Source organism: Micromys minutus, assembly GCF_963924665.1.
Source record: "Micromys minutus genome assembly, chromosome: X".
NCBI classification, from domain to species: Eukaryota; Metazoa; Chordata; class Mammalia; order Rodentia; family Muridae; genus Micromys; species Micromys minutus.
The window spans coordinates 26,289,286-26,308,336 of NC_137970.1; the positions used below are offsets into that span (position 1 = coordinate 26,289,286).

Genomic DNA, 19,051 nt, shown 5'->3' on the forward strand with positions numbered 1-19,051 from the left:
CACATATTAAATACTCTTAGTCTGTAAAACATTCTTCCTGCTTCAAGTTGCTTTTCCATTAAAATAATGGACAAAGGATATGGTTAGACATTTTGCCAAAGAAAACTTGCAAATGGCTAGCAGGTATAAGAAGAAACACCATCACTAATCAGAGAAATGCAAATCAAAATCACAGTGTGGCATCACCTCACACCTGTTTGGTATATACTATCAAAGTCAAAACACAGGCGATTGGTCAAAAAGAATACAAGAAAGGGGGACTCCTTATATACTGCTGGTGAGAAGTAAACTGTTCTAGCCACTATAGAAAACAGAATGTATGTTGTTTCAAAATAAAACTAGAAATAGAATTACCACGTGATCCCACTTTCTTTTTTTTTAAACGACTTTATTTTGCAAAACAAAGATAAATGTACAGATTTTAAACATTTTTTGCTTAAAATTATACATTTTTGTCAGTACTGTTTTTTCAGACATTAAAATAAATTTTACATAAAACCATGTGAATATGTTTTTTAGTCAGTACTTGATTTTTTTCAAGGGCTTGACAGTATGCATTGAAAACCTACTAGTTGCAATAAGCTTAAAGTACATGCAAAACAAAACGCAACATGGAAATAGTCAAAGTCTTCTTGTTTTGTGAATATATGTATATTTTTTGTTTTCTTTATTTCTTGGACTTCACACAGTCTGTGAGTTGTTTCTGGGGGAGTGCAAGCCTCTGGGGTTAGCATCCCACTATCAGTGACTGCATATTATGTCTGTTCTTTTGTGACTGGGTTATCTCACTCAAGATGATCTTCTCTAGATGCAGCCATTTTCTTAAGAATTTGGTTAAGTCATTGTTTCTGGTGGCTGAGTAGTATTCCATTGTGTATATGTACCACAATTTTTGTATCCATTCGTCTTCTGAAGGACATCTGGGTTCCTTCCAGCTTCTGGCTATTATAAATAGAGCCGCTATGAACATTGTGGTGCATATATCTTTGTTGTGTATTAAAGTGTCTCTGGGGTATATGCCCAGAAGTGGAATAGCTGGGTCTTCAGGTAGTACTATATCCAATTTTCTGAGGTATCGCCAGACAGATTTCCAGAGTGGTTGTATTAGCTTGCAACCCCACCAACAGTGGAGAAGTGTTCCTCTTTCTCTGCAGCCTCGCCAGCATCTGCTGTCATCTGAGTTTTGGATCTTGGCCAATCTGACTGGTGTGAGGTGGAATCGTAGGGTTGTTTTGATTTGCATTTCCCTGATGGCTAAGGATGTCGAGCACTTCCTCAGATGTTTCTCGGCCATTCGGTGTTCCTCAACTGAAAATGATTTGTTTAGCTCTGTACCCCATTTTTTAATAGGGTTATTTGATTCTCTGGTGTCTAGCTTTTTGAGTTCCTTGTACACCTTGGATATTAGGCATCTATCTGATGTGGTGTTGGTAAAGATCTTTTCCCATTCTGTTGGTTGCCGTTTTGTTTTCTTGTCGATGTCCTTAGCCTTACAGAAACTTTGCAATCTCATTAAGTCCCATTTGTTAATCTTTGACCTTAGAGCTTGAGCCATTGGTGTTTTGTTCAGGAAATTTTCTCCTGTGCCTATGTGTTCTAAGGTTTTCCCTACTTTCTCATCTAATAGTTCCAGTGTATCTGGTTTAATGTGGAGATCTTTAATCCACTTACACTTGAGCTTTGTACAAGGAGATAAGAACGGGTCTATTTTCATTCTTTTGCATGTTGAGTGCCAGTTGGACCAGCACCATTTGTTGAATAGGCTGTCCTTTTTCCATTGAATGTTTACTGCACCTTTGCCAAAAATCAGGTGACCATATACATGAGGGCTCATTTCTGGATCTTCTATTCTATTCCATTGATCCACTTGCCTATTTCTCTACCAGTACCATGCAGTTTTCAGCACAATTGCCTTGTAATATAGCTTGAGGTCAGGGATAGTGATTCCCGCAGATGTTTTTTTGTTGTTGAGGATGGATTTCGCTATTCTAGGTCTTTTGTTATTCCATATGAAATTGCACATTGATCTTTCCAATTCCATGAAGAACTGGGTTGGAATTTTGATGGGGATTGCATTGAATCTGTAGATTGCTTTTGGTAGGATGGCCATTTTTAAGATGTTGATCTTTCCAATCCATGAGCATGGGAGATCTTTCCATTTTCTGAGATCCTCCTCAATTTCTTTCTTTAGAGGTTTGAAGTTCTTGTCATACAGGTCCTTCACTTCCTTAGTTAGAGTCACACCAAGGTATTTCATAGTTTTTGTAACGATTGTGAAGGGTACCTTTTCCCTAATTTCTTTCTCCACATGTTTGTCCTTTGAGTATAGGAAGGCTACTGATTTGTTTGAGTTAATTTTGTATCCGGCCACTTTGCTGAACTTGTTTATCAGCTGTAGGAGTTCTCTGGTGGAATTTTTGGGGTCACTCAAGTACACTATCATGTCATCGGCAAAGAGTGATGTTTTTATCTCTTCCTTTCCGATTTGTATCCCCTTGATCTCCTTTTGCTGTCTAATTGCTCCAGCCAGGACTTCCAGTACTATGTTGAATAGGTAGGGAGAGAGTGGGCAGCCTTGTCGAGTCCCTGATTTTAGTGGGATTGCTTCAAGTTTCTCGCCATTAAGTTTGATGTTGGCTGTTGGTTTGCTGTATATTGCTTTTATTATGTTTAAATATGGTCCTTGGATTCCTGTTCTTTCCAGGACTTTTAACATGAAGGGGTGTTGGATTTTGTCGAATGCTTTCTCAGCGTCTAGTGAGATGACCATGTGATTTTGGTCTTTAAGTTTGTTTATATGGTGGATTACATTGATGGATTTCCTTATGTTAAACCATCCCTGCATCCCAGGGATGAAGCCTACTTGGTCATGATGAATGATGGTTTTGATGTGTTCTTGGATTCGGTTTGCAAGGATTTTGTTGAGTATTTTTGCATCAATGTTCATAAGTGAGATTGGTCTGAAGTTCTCTTTCCTTGTAGGGTCTTTGTGTGGCTTAGGTACGAGGGTTATTGTAGCCTCAAAAAATGAGTTGCGTAATATTCCATCTGATTCTATCTTTTGGAATAGTTTGGAGAATATTGGTGTTATATCCCCAATAAATGTCTGATAAAATTCTGCACTGAACCCATCTGGACCTGGACTTTTTTTTGTTGGGAGGCTTTTGATGACTTCTTTTATTTCTTTAGGTGTTATAGGGTTATTTAGATGGTTTACTTGGTCCTGGTTAAACTTTGGGACCTTGTAGCTGTCTAGGAATTCGTCCATTTCCTCCAGATTTTCCAATTTTGTGGAGTATAAGTTTTTGTAGTAGGATCTGATGATTTCTTGAATTTCCTTAGTTTCAGTTGTTATGTCACCACTTTCCTTTCTGATTTTGTTAATTTGGATTCTCTCTCTTTGCCCTTTAGTTAGTCTGGCTAGGGGTTTATCAATCTTGTTGATTTTCTCAAAGAACCAACTCTTTGTTTCGTTGATTTTTTCAATGGTTCTTTTTGTTTCTATTTGGTCTATTTCTGCCCTAATTTTGATTATTTATTGCCGTCTACTCTTTTTGGGTATATCTGCTTCCTTTTGTTCTAGGGCTTTTAGCTGTGCTGTCAGGTTGCTGATGTGAGCTCTCTCCAGTTTCTTTTTGGAAGCACTTAGGGCTATGAGTTTTCCTCTCAATACTGCTTTCATTGCATCCTATAGGTTTGGGTATGTTGTGTTATCGTTTTCGTTGAATTCTAGAAAGTCCTTAATTTCTTTCTTTATTTCGTCTTTGACCCTGCTATCCTTTAACAGAGCGTTGTTTAGTTTCCATGTGTATGTGGTGATCCCACTTCCTTAATCATCAGTATAAACCCCAAACCAATCAAGTCATCATAGGAAAAACATACCAACAAACTGGGGTTCACTGTAGTACTTACTTCTAATACTTATAATAGAGTAATACGATAGCCATGCTGTTATAATAGCTTAGTCCATAATCAGTTTAGTTGAGGAAACACAAATGAATAAAAAATGAAAACGAGGACGACACAAAGCCTGACAAAGGGAAGATTCCCTGTTATCGTTTACAGCATAGATAGAGCTGAAGATGGCGCGTTACATAAAACAGGACAGACTGGATGCAAGGCTGTCTCTCTTTGCATCCCTTGTGTAAACTGGATAATTTTTATACAACTTGTAACTCCTGAAAACATTACCATGCAGCCTGAGAAGCTGTGAAAGACTTGTGAGAATTCTCTGCTAATGACCCACTTCAGGCCTTAACAGTAACAATCATGGACATTCTCATAACTGGGGACATTTTTGATACACCAGCCACCTCAGTATTTTCTTTAATCCTTATTGTGGTTATTCTTTTTATTTTTGAATTTTAGTTGTTAAAGTAGCCATTAACTATTATGGTTATTATATGAGTGAACCAGAAAAATAAAATCTCTGATTAAAATCCCAATATCTACTGTTGGGATTTTAATTTTCACTCAAATATACTAAATCAAATAAAATATTTTCATTATTTAAAAAATCAGAACTTAAAAATGAATTATCTTTGCTACTAGCCTCCTAAACCAACTTTTACCAACTCCCTTAATCTTAACTCTGTAAATTTACAAAAAGTAAGAGTGATATATATATATATATATATATCACATATATATATATAATCCAAAACATATTCCCAAGAGGTATAAAATGAGAAAATATTTATAAAGTTTTTGGTACCTATGAGATACTGCCTCAGCATCATCACTATACATGTCTGTGGTGTTTTGCCTGCATGTGTGTCTGAGCACTTCAGGCATGCTTGGGTGCTGCTGGAAGCTTGAGAGGACACAAGATCCCCTGGAACTGGAGTTATGGTGGTTGACAGCTACCATGTGAGTTCTGGGACACCCTAAACATGGTGATACAGTTCTGTACGGTGGTGTCCATGACTGAATATATAGAGGAAAGGGATATGAAGGGATATGAGCAACAGAACCTCTCACTTTTCTCTCTCCCTCCCTCCATCCCTCCGTCCCTCTGTCTTGCTCTGCTTCCTGACTTGATGCCATTTGACTACCACCTTATGCTCCTGTTGCCACACCTTCCCCAATCATGACAGACTATTGGCTAACTTCAAACTCTGAGCCAAAATAAATCCTTCTTTCTTAGGGTTGCTTTATAGCAATAAGAAAAAAAGGAATATGCCAGGGGGAAAGGCACTGGTGACAGTGAGCAAAACATGGAGGCTAACAATTGAGAAAAGATGGAAGGGATGGGAAGATGTTTCAAAGATCTAAGAAACAGAGCCAAGAATAAGAATATACTGGGTTTGTCCACGGGCTTGCCTCCTATTGCCATAGATTGACTTATACACTGTGACCACTGTTCCATCAGCCAGACTTGATTAAATCTCAATAGGACAGAACTTTGGGAAACCCTGTGATCTCCCTTTGGTATTTCCTCCCATCTGGAAGGTGTTCTATTGCTGTTACCCCTTACTCCACGAACCTCGTTTTCTGCTTCCTACTTGGATGAACTTGCAAGACGAAACTGGAGCTTTTCCTTTCTCCCCTCTTCTTAGGAATTAGCTTGCACATAGAAAGCAGGGATCTTTGACGATTCAACTCGGTGACATAGGCCTTCTTGAGCACCATGCAGAAGCCAGCCTGACTATATAAGCAGGTTTCTCCAATACTAACTTTTCACAAATACGAGAATATATTTGGCCTCTACATTTCTTACTCTTTTACCTTCTAAACTGGTTGACAATTCCAGTTGGGCAATAGGCACTGTTTAATTATGCCTCCTCTTGACCTCAAATGAGGGCACTAATCTCTTATTGCCATGTTATTGACATATGATACTGTACCATATAAGCCCTCCACTGCTTGTGCGATCTATTTTGAGTGTAAGTTCTTTGGTTGATTTATGTATCTATGTGTGGGGAGGGGTGATTGTGTGTATGTGTGTGTGTGTGTGTAGTGTGTGTGTTTTGTGTGCGCGAACACATGAATGCCTTTATTAACATACAAATGAACAGGTTTTCTCATGGCATTTTTATACCACTTTGTTTTGGTGTACGATTTCCCTCCTCACTTCTCTCCAAATCTAGCAGTTCACATGCCTTGTTCGTATGCAGGGTGCACCCCCAGTGCTCCCATGTAGTAGTTGGGGAAAGAAATATTTGAGAACAAAATGCAACGACACATATGTCTGAAGATGCCATAATGGTTCTCTTGTTTTGTGTGCTAACCTAAAAGTTAACTAGGCAAGAAAGTGTCTAACATATGAGACGTAATATATGCATGGAAGATATGGCAGGTTAAAGAATGACAATTACTCATATGGAATAACAAAAGACCTAGAATAGCAAAATCCATCCTCAACAACAAAAAAACATCTGCGGGAATCACTATCCCTGACCTCAAGCTATATTACAAGGCAATTGTGCTGAAAACTGCATGGTACTGGTACAGAAATAGGCATGTGGATCAATGGAATAGAATAGAAGATCCAGAAATGAGCCCTCATGTATATGGTCACCTGATTTTTGACAAAGGAGCAGTAAACATTCAATGGAAAAAAGATAGTCTCTTCAACAAATGGTGCTGGTCCAACTGGCACTCAGCATGCAAAAGAATGAAAATAGAACCTTTCTTATCTCCTTGTACAAAGCTCAAGTGTAAGTGGATCAAAGATCTCCACATTAAACCAGATACACTGAAACTATTAGATGAGAAAGTAGGGAAAACCTTAGAACACATAGGCACAGGAGAAAATTTCCTGAACAAAACACCAATGGTTCAAGCTCTAAGGCCAAAGATTGACAAATGGGACTTAATGAGATTGCAAAGTTTCTGTAAGACTAAGGACATTGTCAAGAAAACAAAACGGCAACCAACAGAATGGGAAAAAGATCTTTACCAACCCCACATCAGATAGAGGCCTAATATCCAAGGTATACAAGGAACTCAAAAAGCTAGACACCAGAGAATCAAATAACCCTATTAAAAATGGGGTACAGAGCTAAACAAAACGTTCTCAGTTGAGGAAAACCGAATGTCTGAGAAACATCTGAGGAAGTGCTCGACATCCTTAGCCATCAGGGAAATGCAAATCAATACAACCCTGAGATTCCACCTTACACCAGTCAGATTGGCCAAGATCCAAAACTCAGATGACAGCAGATGCTGGCGAGGCTGCAGAGAAAGAGGAACACTTCTCCACTGTTGGTGGGGTTGCAAACTCATACAACCACTCTGGAAATCAGTCTGGCGATACCTCAGAAAATTGGATATAGTACTACCTGAAGACCCAGCTATTCCACTTCTGGGCATATACCCCAGAGACACTTTAATACACAACAAAGATATATGCACCACAATGTTCATAGCGGCTCTATTTATAATAGCCAGAAGCTGGAAGGAACCCAGATGTCCTTCAGAAGACGAATGGATACAAAAATTGTGGTACATATACACAATGGAATACTACTCAGCCACCAGAAACAATGACTTAACCAAAGTCTTAAGAAAATGGATGCATCTAGAGAATATCATCCTGAGTGAGATAACTCAGTCACAAAAGAACAGACATAATATGCAGTCACTGATAGTGGGATGCTAACCCCAGAGGCTTGCACTCCCCCAGAAACAACTCACAGACTGTATGAAGTCCAAGAAACAAAGAAAACAAAAAAATATAAAAAAAAAAGAACTTGAGTTTAGCTAGGCTCTGAACCTAGGGGAAAAAAATAAATACTAATGTTCTATTAAATGAATATAACAATAAAATGGCTCCTAATGATAAAAAAAAAGAAAAAAAAGAAAATGGCTGCATCTAGAGAATATCATCCTGAGTGAGATAACCCAATCACAAAAGAACAGACATAATATGCAGTCACTGATAGTGGGATGCTAACCCCAGAGGCTTGCACTACCCCAGAAACAACTCACAGACTGTATGAAGTCCAAGAAATAAAGAAAACAAAACAAAACAAAAAAAATATTTACAAAACAAGAAAACTTTAACTATTTCCATGTTACATTTTGTTTTACATGTACTTTATGCTCATTGTAACTATTAAGTTTTCAAGGCATACTATCAAACCTTGAAAAAAATCAAGTACTTACTAAAAAATATATTCATATAGTTTTATGTAAAAATTATGTTAAAATCTGAAAAAAGTACTGACAAAAATGTATAATTTTAAGCAAAAAATGTTTAAAATCTGTACATTTATCTTTGTTTTGTAAAATAAAGTTGTTTTAAAAAAGATATAATTATGTAGAACCAATAGGAAATTAATTAGTTCAATATGAGTGACTAAATCATTTCATTCCTAGTGATTGTCTATCTAGCTTATTAGTGAGTGATAGAATTATATATAATTGTGTGATTATAGTTAAAATCTGTCTGGTTTTCTGTTTATACTTTTGATATTTTTACATTAGATATTTTTAGACATTTCTGATATTATTAAAGGAATACTGTCAAATCATTTTAGAATGATTGTGTCCTCCTTATGAGTTGACACTTTTATGATTATAAAATTAACTGATATCTCTGATAATATTTGTCATTTGAAAGCTAATTTTTACTTGAGTAGCCATCTTGATTTTTTGATTAATGTTTGCATACTAGATCATTATCAAACTGATAATTCTATCCTATTATTATCTTAATGAGAATGGATTGTGATAAAAAGAACATTCAAGTGGCAATGAGAGGGAGAGGACCCTCCGCCCCCTGGGATCAGTTTTAAATCTGCCACATCAAACTGAAGAATTGCAGACTTATTTTAAAAATTGCTCTGAAGTTTGCTTAACAGAAGTACTATTACTTTTATACAGAGATACTTAAATAGTAATGTTAAGATAACAATGAGTCACTGTTAAAGCCTAAGCATACCAGCCTTTATTTCTTTATTAATATAGAAGATTGTAGCTATCTGTAATCTCAAAAATAGCTATAAATATTTATGTAAGGATCATATTATCTCCCTTATCAAACCTTGAAATTTATGGTTTTACTTTATTAGTTCAAACAATACCTAGTGAACCTTCAGATCTCATTTGTCTTAAACAAAAGATCCTTAGATACGCGTTGAACACAATGATGGCAGAAGCCATCAAAGTCATACATATTTTGATACTGAAATATGTACTATGATTTATTCTAAGTGCTTTCTTATTTGTGTTTTCTAGTTTCACAATTGGTAGTAGTTTTGTTTGTAATTAAGAGAGTAAAAATTAGTCATCTATTGTAATTATGAATGTATATACTTACGATTCATATCTTTCAGTTTGTGGATGTATTTTTTGACTGATGCCCATGAAACCCTTTTCTGAATTGAAGTAAATAATCTCTGGTCTTCAAAATGGCAAAAAAAGAATGACAATTATATTTTATATTTGATCTTAGTCAAAAGGGCATGTAGTGATGATAATTATATTTTGAAGGGGTCCAATACAACACTACATATGAATTCACCAAATGAAATTTTATCCTGTGATTATTAGGATGCATAGAGATGCCTGAATATCCATATACAGAAAATGTCAGTCAATAGTGGTCATCTCAAGATGATAAATGCAGGCATGTTTTGTTATTAGTTTCTTTCCACAATGAATGTTTTCCCTTTTCCCCAACAAAAAAAAACATGCATTTCATTCTGAAAACAAGGATGCCTCTTCCTACCATTAAAATGAGTGTTATAGATTAGTCTTTATAGATGATTCCCCAGCTCATGGTTTAGACATGAAGGTAAGAACAAGCATGATTGCACATTACATATGAGGACAATGGGACACAGACTGTCCTACATTTAATGCTTGATTTTTATAGAACTCACTAAGGCCAGAAGGGAAATAAAACATTTGAGATTCAACAACTTTAAGGAGACAGACATTAAGCTTCCAGTTTTCAAAAAAGCAGCCAAACTATACGAAGCATTGTCTCCGACTCCTTTCCTGTCTTTCTCAGTTTTGTTTAGCTTGGGAAAAAGCTCCCTCTTGGATTCTAAAAGAAGAGCCCCTTGAATTGTAGCCCCAGATTATTTTTAATTACTCTAGTCAAACATAAAGTCTTACAAGTTGCTAACCATGACCTACACACACACACACACACACACACACACACACACACACGTCTTTATATTATTAGTCTTTATATACAATATTTGTTTTTATTATTCCTACGTGTTATAAATGCTTGACAGCAACTTTGCTTATGAGTTTCTGTCTGTAGAACATCTTAAAAAGGAAGAAAACCCTGAAGCAGTTACATCTGAGCGTTGAGACAAGCCACATGATCTTTTAGGGTCTTGCATAATCACAAACACCTGGAGAACTGCCACGGGTGGTTGACAAATTGTGTTATGTTTAAACCCAAGAGTTGTGTGTGTCCAATTAAGTAATAAATTTGTAATCTGAACCAGGTGTTTCCTTGGAGCACTTGATATGCTGTTTGGTCTCCTGTCTTCCTTTCCTCCTTCTAGTCCTTTCCATGGGACTTTACCAAGTATTTTTTGTTCCCTTGTAAGTTCTTAATTCTTTGGGTGTTTTCTGTTTGGAGATAGAAAGATACAAACTCATACTGCAGTGAAAGAAAAGTATCATTTACCATGTAAAGTGTGAAAAATGTAAATCTCTGAGAACTGTATATTAAGCTGGAAGAATTCCCACACAAGAGAAAATACAGTTTGTTGTCTCTTTTCTGTTGCTATGCAGAAAGAAGAATAAGGAGGAGGCCTCATTGTGTGTCTGGATATAAAACACAAGACGTCCTGTAAAGCCAAAAGTTTACATTATGGGGACAACTATGTTTTCTTTTCATTTCTTCTTGCCCTAAAATCATGAGCTTTTTTTCCCCCTACTGGTATCTGGGTAGTAGAGAGAAGAAAAAGTAAAAAAGAAAGCAAAAATACCACAAGTTGAGGTAATAGCTGACAAGAGATGCCAGCAGGGAACATGTTGTGTAATGGAAGCTGTGAACTGTTCTCAGGGGCAGAAATATGATGCTTTGGTTCATACACTGAAGGGCCCAAAACAAAACAAATCTTCATAACACGAGCAATCCCTCTGAAACCTGAAAAATCACTCCACAAACCCTACTCGTCTAACACAAATCCTACAATACATACAAGTCCCAAAAGGTGGTCAGCACAACAGTGTTTAAAAAAATAAAACTGAAATAGGGGGTGGACACACAGCTCAAATGTTCATCAAGCAGGCATATCCAAGGAGGATGCTGTTCCTCTGGTCCTATTTTGACATAGTTCGGTCATAAGCCTACACAGGGGCCAGACCTGCCAGAAATCCTGCTTCACTATTCCCTGCTGGCAATGTTCTTTCTGCATATAGAAGCTAGTGAGGTTTAGGTCTCCTTAGAGTCACCAGGTTTCCATCCTTTAAGTTGTGAGCTGCAGAGTGAAGTCCTTTACTTTCCCTTAGAGGATCAATGCAATCATATACTACATGGACCTATTAAGTTGGGGTCCTTGGGTATGGTCAGAACTAAATGGTGACATGTAACCAAGAGGCCAGCCCAAGTTCAGTAAGTTCTAGAGTGAGCACACCCATGACATCTCTTTGGGCAGGGATCACATCTGTAAGTCCTCCTTCACATCTTCCCACCTGCTTCCTGAAGTATAGTACCTAGACATCCCCATGGTTCTGTTTGTCACTTCATTCAGACCACAGTTCAAATATCACAGACTGAATGAAATCCTATGTTGGTCTACTCTATCCTACACTGGATCGTTTCTTCTTCCCAGCTTTTCCACTGCAGGATAATGTCTTATAAAATTATTCATTTATTGGCTATCTAAAAGAATATAAGATCCATGAAAGCTAGAACTTTGAAACATTTTATTAGTATAAAAATGGATTTCATTGTGTCCAATCTATATTCTCATCAACAATGAATATGTGTTTCATTTCCACCAACATTTATTGCTCTTTATGGTCTTGAAGATAGCCACTCTGACTAGGGTGAGATCCAATCTCGCCTAAGTGTGACTTGGATTTCCAGGATGGCTAAGGATAGTCAACATTTTTTTCATACATTTATTGGCCATTTGTACTTCCTTTGAAACGTCCTGTGTAATTCATTTGCTCATTTAGTGATCAGTGATTTTCAGGGGTATCCATTTCTTGAATTCCTTATATATTCTACATAGTAATCCCTTTGACAAGGAGATTCATTTGAGGACAAATAATTAGCAAACTTTTCATTTCCGTTCTGTAGCCTGTCTCTTCACTCTGTCGGTTATTTCTTTGCCATACAGAAGCTTTTTAATTAGATGCAATCCCATTTGTCAATTCTCGCTGTTGTTTTCTGAGTCACTGGAGTTGTATTCAGAAAGTCATTATGTATGACTACATCTTGAAGCACTTTCAACGGAGACACTTAAAAAAAACCTCTCAACTGTGCCCTGCATGCAGCTATCACTGATGATATATTGAATACATTAATAAATCTTATATTTCATAATCTTTAAGCATTTACTAAACATCTAGCCCTGGGTATATACCATAATCTATATGTGATTATTGGGATTTATTGTCATTAAGGTTACAGAATAATAACAGCAGAGCAATAAATTAAATCAACATTTTCTGTCTCTGAAAGTGAAACTATTTTCCCAGCTCTTGTTGCCTCACAAATCTAGGTGTTGTGACCACAGTGGTTGCCTCTGAGGAGAGATCTGACAGGAGATGCAACAGCAGCCAGAATGGTAGAGGTTTCACAAAAAAAAAAAAAAAAAAAAAAAACAAGAGGACTTTGCTAGTTTAGGGGAATCAGCCATTTGGGGGTAAAGACAAAATCCTAGGGCTGTATGCAAAACTGAAAATAAGCCTTATGATTTCTGAAGGGATGGGGTCAATTAGAAGACCCAAAGCTACAATACCCTAAGATGAGGTGACTGATTCTTTGTTATGGACGTTCAAGAGCTTTACTTAAGAACATTTAGCTACAAAGAAAAAAAGAAACTGACTTACTTGCCTCATATTTTATCCTGATCTCATACCTAAAGGTCTTTCAAATTTACCCATTTTCCTTGCATGCTGAGTAAAACTTCGGACACACGTGTCAAGATTCTGTAACCATCATAGTCATAAACCTAACTATGCAGGCAAGTTGACTTGCACACTCTCTTCCTACCTTCCACCTGTTCCTACATCTCCTGAGGAAAAATATCCCTTCCTCTTCAAACCCAAATGCCCAATCTTAGGAGGACTCTCTTCAAATAAAACTTCTGACTCCCACTGTAACTTCCAGCCACCTTCTTAACTGCTATGACCTACCTCCAATTAAAAAAAATGTGGTGTAGGGAATGGGTTCACTTCTATCATTGTATCTTCCACATTACACAGAAGGTCTCAAGTATATGACTTACCAATGGCTATGATCACTCAAGTTTGAATGAAGCACACAGTAGTGTTTTAGCCCCATACAGTGGAAAAGTCGGTAGCTACAACTTGTGGCTTAAGTGAGCCCCCCTGTTGTCTCAAATGTGTGCCTTGCTTCTGCAGAAGCAGTTCTCAACCTATGGGTCTCGAACCCTTTGGGGTAAAATGACCCTTTCACAAGAGTCACATGTCAGATATTCTGCATATCAGATATTTACACTAGGATTCATAAAAATAGCAAAAATACAGTTATGAAATAGTAACTAAAATAATTTTATGGCTGTGGGTCGCCACAACATGAGGAACTATATTAAAGGGTTGCAGCATTACAAAGGCTGAGAACCACTGGACTACAGTCAGGGCTCACTAAACTAGGTTCACGTCTTTTTAATAGGTGCATTGGTAAGTAAGTATGTCTTTTTGGCACATGTGCGTTGCCTGTGCTTAAGGACCTAGTGTCATGAGACAAAGTGTCATCTAGGCAGAAAGGGGCCAGCTCTGTTGTGAACAAGAGGGGGGTTATCCCATCTGACTCTGTCTATAGTTAAATGCTATCAGGGACTATACATACAAGTGAAGTATCTGAATTTCCTTTTTATACATACAATCCTCAGAAGGTTTGTGGTTCACACTTTTGTAGTGAAACAGCTCTTAGTGTTGAGCTGTTGAGAAATTGTGTTTTAATGAGTTCTTATTATTTTATCTCCCAGTCTCCATATTTTCTACCTTAAAACTATAGGAACATAATCTGTAATACATAAATCATTTATTATTATAATGCAGTGTGCATGAAGTGGACAGGAAAATTCATTGGAAAATGCATCTGTTTCAAAAAGATATTTCAATATGACCTATGTTTGGTGTCAGACCAGGTTCTAATTCTAAAGCTGTTCTGGGCATCATTGGATCAGTTGTCCCTAAATGATCCTTTATGACTTTAAGAAGTAAAATAAATCAGCTTAACTCTCTAGATACAACTAACTTGATCCATTTCCTCACAAGACCGGAAGGTTGGAGAAACAAGAACATTAGTTTGCACTTTCAGGTAGGAAAATTTGAGTCCCTGATCCCAGACAGCATCAATTCCTACAGTAAGCTTAGCAGCAGCCCTGACTACCACCCAGCAGATGGCAGTAGTACTCAGAACCTTAACCAAAACTTACTTTAGAAGGACCCGGAAGACAAAATTACCCTCAACTGAGAACCACTGACATAGAGAATACTCTGCCAAAAGCTAAACTTCTGGGCTTAATATGCTTCTACTTTAGGCACAAGTGTGTAAACTTGGGAGTTTCTGGATGTAGCAGTTCCTCTGAGTTCACAACTAGAGACCACTCGGGCTTGGTTTCTATACCTTCCCTAGTAAAGGCGTAAGCTTTAGATTCCATCACATGCCTCAAACCCCATTCCACCCTTACATATACAGTTTCTGAATCAGGTTGGAGGACTCACTGTTTCTATTACATACCCTCTACCTTTACCTCCACTGTCTATAGAATTCATTTTATTTTTAAGGCTCTACTAAAGCATCCCATTTTTTTTTTTTTTTTGTTTGTTTGTTTGGTTTGGTTTGATTTTTGCAGCTTGAGGACGACTTTATTATAGGCTACAAGAAAGATACTCCAGGGCAAGCAAGCCATAAATCATGGCCGCTGCCCCAAGGAGAATAGAGAAGAGGAGAAAAAGTAAAATAAAATAAAGTCATGCCCCTTGAGTTAAGCCAGCATGGAGGTTAACCAGGCAACAGTAGGCAGCCACACAGTGAGGAAGAGGGCTTTAGAGGAAGAATGCAGGAGTCTAAAGTGTTAGAGAATGCATGCTTAGAATAGAAATACAACGAAAAAAAGGAAAAGGTACATTTTCCTGAATCGTTCAAAAAAGTGAGCAAGCTTACAAAACAATATAGATAGCTATGTTCTGTAAGAAACTCCATTAGGATCTGAAAGTTTGGGAGGGAAAATTACAGTATCTCATTAGACGGATAAGTATCCCACCTCTTAAACATGGCTAAAGATGTTTAAAGGGCAGTGCTGTACTTCAGAGACGTAGGCCCTTAGCCAGTTTACTGACTCTGCCCAGCTGGGACCTGGCTAGTGAGGTCTCCACTTAGGGAAAAGGTTCTATTTTCTTGACCACATATTTTTCTCTAGTTTTCTTTTTACTCCTTATACCCCTCTGAAGTGGTAACTCTCAATTCATTTAGGAGATGAACTAAAATCGGGGAACATATATAAGTCATTTTCACCACAAAAAATCTAGAAACTCCATTCCAAAGTGGCCACCAGAGGGGACTGGCGTCTGGGCTGGAGTTCTAGGCCCCACCTGCACATCCACCCACAAGTATAGCTATAGCCTCTGGACAGGGCTACTCACTGGAGAGATGGGGAACTTGGGATCCATTCTGGTGTTTCTGGCCAGAGAACCAAGAACATTTCTAAAACATTTGCTTTGGGGTCCCTGCCATGTCCAGCTTCTAGATTCTGTTATTGCCCTGCCATAAGGACGCCTGAAAGACCAGGGTTTAATTGAAACCTCTCACATGTTTCTGATAGCAGTGATAATTTCTTCCTCACTTGGACCATAAAGCTTCTTCAAATGGACCTCTCTCATTCCTCCTTAGCCATTTCCTACGTTCCGTATAAACCCAAAGACCTCCACTCTCACATCTAAACTCATATATGCACATACACATTGTAACTAAGTCATGCTTTGATTTTGGCCTTCTTGTCTATTGGTGGGGCCCTATGATGGTACCCACAGAACACAGTTCTTAGAGAAACCTTCCCATGGATCAACCTCCTCATTGCACACTATGAGTAGCTTATCTAATTAACTAGAATAGGACACAAAGTAGGCACATTTTATCTGGAGAGAGGAGAACCAAGTCACTCAATAACATTCTTCCAAAGTAATATTGCCAGTTCTTTACAGGTCCAGCCAGAGATAATCTAGGTCTATGCAAGAATCCGATTTAATTGTTCCAATGTGTGCCCTTTCTCTGTCAGCATATCCAGTTTGGGTACAATACTTTGATGTTCTTAGTATGGTAATACCAAGGGGTATCTTAGAGTGGGGATTGATCTTGCTAACTTTCTATAATCCTTTAGCTTCATCACAAGCAATACCAAGTCAACATGTGTTGAAATCCACATGGTTGCCCATAATGCCAACTTCAAGACAAATCCTGAGCTCCTGCCCCTCCATTTAAATCACTAACCAAAGGTATATATGCCACTTTGGTATTTTCTTTTACTATGGCTATATCTCTATATAATTCTTCTTTCTCCTTTCCAATATCTACAATTCTGATTAATAGCCTCAAAGCTCCCAGGCTGCATTAAATCATCAAAGTTCTTACAGGCAGTTTCTCCCCAAATATCCATAGGAATACAGCTGATATCTCCCTGTTAGATACACCATAAAATACTCATTAAACATGGGCAGTCTCTGTGATATTGAGGAAATTATCACTTCCCAGTTTTCCAAAAAATATTTTTCTTTGGCTTTTTGAGAGAGTCTCATTGAATATCTGTTTCCACTTCCTTATCCTCCTCTCCATCCTCTTCCTCCTCCTTCTCCTCTTTCTCTGTCTCTTCCTCCTTCTCCCCTTCCTCCTCCTTCTCCTCCTCTTCCTCTTCCTCCTTCTTTTCCTCTTCCTTCTCCTCCACTTCTTTCTCCTCCCTCCAAGTGCTGGGATTTCAGGTGTGTGACACCATGTCTGGCTAAAAATATTTTCTTCCCTTGCCAAATGTGGTGTTGAATTTAATCATGTTTTTCTTTCCAGCCATCTTGGAAAGGTTCATGTTAGAAAATGATTCGAAGCACACTTTAAGAAACAACTGTGTGGAGAGACAGGAGGTCTGAAGTCAGCAGTTAAGTTTCTTAAGTGTGAATCACTAGGGCCTTTCCCTTCCTCTCCAGGATATTGTTCAGACATTGCCTGCAAATGCTGCTGGCCCCTAACCAAGACTTATGAGTGTTGCTTTTCTGATGGGCACACCCTTGGAAACAGGGTGGTTTTGTTCTAACAAAAAAAAACAAGGAACCTGCTGAGGCTTGTCATGAAACTTTAAGCTATACTCCTCCATTTAACTAAGAATGAAATGGACAGCATCCTAATATGTCCCTGTAAAGCAGATCTGGTGGTTTACTCCAAATAGTTATTTTTTTTAAGTTTGGCTCCAAAAGTCTTAGATAGATGCTGCTGCTGGGAACCAAATCTGGGTCCTTCGCAAGAACAGCAAATGCTCACAACTTCCAAGTCATCTCCTCAGCCCCTTTAAATACATCAAACAAGTGACCAGCTACCTCGGTTTGCCCAGAACTGAGGAGTGCCCAGAAACATAAGGTTTCTAGCCATAAAACCTGGAAAGTCTTGATTCTATCATTTAAAGGTTATTTTGAAATGTACAAAACCCATTTCTCCACGGGGTAGTTGATAAACTCATTAAGAATTCATGAACTATCAGTATCTCTTCTTTTTAACTAAGCTTTGGAAAGGCTTGCCTCGTCTTCATACTGTCCACTGTTTCTGATAATTATAGTTGCCCTAGGCAAATTTAACATCAATCTGGACCAGAAATGGGTAACAGCTTCATCTTTCTACCACCTACCACTTGGGCCTTTTGAAAAATCTTTCCCAGAAACTTGGATTCCTGGCAGGAAAATGTGTTGTGCCTCTTTCTGCAGGATATGCCTTCTCTTGTTTTGTTTTGTTTTTATACGGCAAGTTTTAAAAACATTTTATTAGAGTACCTTAATTCTACATGATAATGGGTTTTATTGTGACAACTCTTCACGTGTATTTAATAAATTCTGACCACTCTCAAAATGTATGTGATTCAGTCTCTCATCTTCTCTGCAGTCTTGCTAATCCCCTTCTTTCTTCCCAACTGGTCACACTACTGCTTTCATGAGTGCTTTTTTTAATTGTTATTTTAATGACACAATGTGGTTTCCTTTGGATTGCTAATAGAAAAACGGCCAGGCAAGGCTTCAAACAACAAAGTAGAGATCTACGTAAACCTAAGAGTTTTAAGGTTGATGAAATATTAACTTAGTAAAATCAAATCTTTTTACTCATATGTGCCTCATAGAATCTTAATAGTTCTTGTGTGGACAGGTACCTGGACCAGCATTTTTTGCATTTTGTTGCATATGTTGATCAGTTTGTGGTGGTATGCTTCAAGTACGGTTTGAGATCCAGAAGCTCTGACATGGAGTCAGAATATTCCAGGAGATAACATTGCTGGGTCATGGACCCCACATGAGGCGATCAGAATTTTATAGTATGGTACTCTCAGGTAAACTCATGTTTGAAGTATATTCATTATGTTTTATACTCATGTATTAGCATGTGTTTTCATTTAAAATAATAATAATGAACTCCAGAATAGCACAACTTTAAGTACCGATGATCCTGGTGTCACATCCCTTATGTGAATGTTAACTTGGGCATAAGAAAGTCACCTGGATATGGGAACGTATCCCATCTTTCATAAACAATTGCACTGATGGTCAAAAACTTCCTTTGTTCTGTAGTAAGAATTTATGTTGTGCCTAAAGGCTTACATTTGGAGGCATGTAAAGAAAACATCACCCTTCTCGTCACCATTACAAACTCCTAGGATTTGGTTTCCTTAGCGTACAAAGAACTTCT

The 19,051-nt window shown here is 37.8% G+C and overlaps 1 protein-coding gene across 2 annotated transcripts in view; it reads right to left on the reverse strand.

The window, feature by feature from the left end:
- The window catches only part of PIR (pirin), a 105,484-nt gene that overhangs the window by 70,658 nt on the left and 15,775 nt on the right, over nucleotides 1–19,051 (reverse strand). The window lies entirely within an intron of this gene.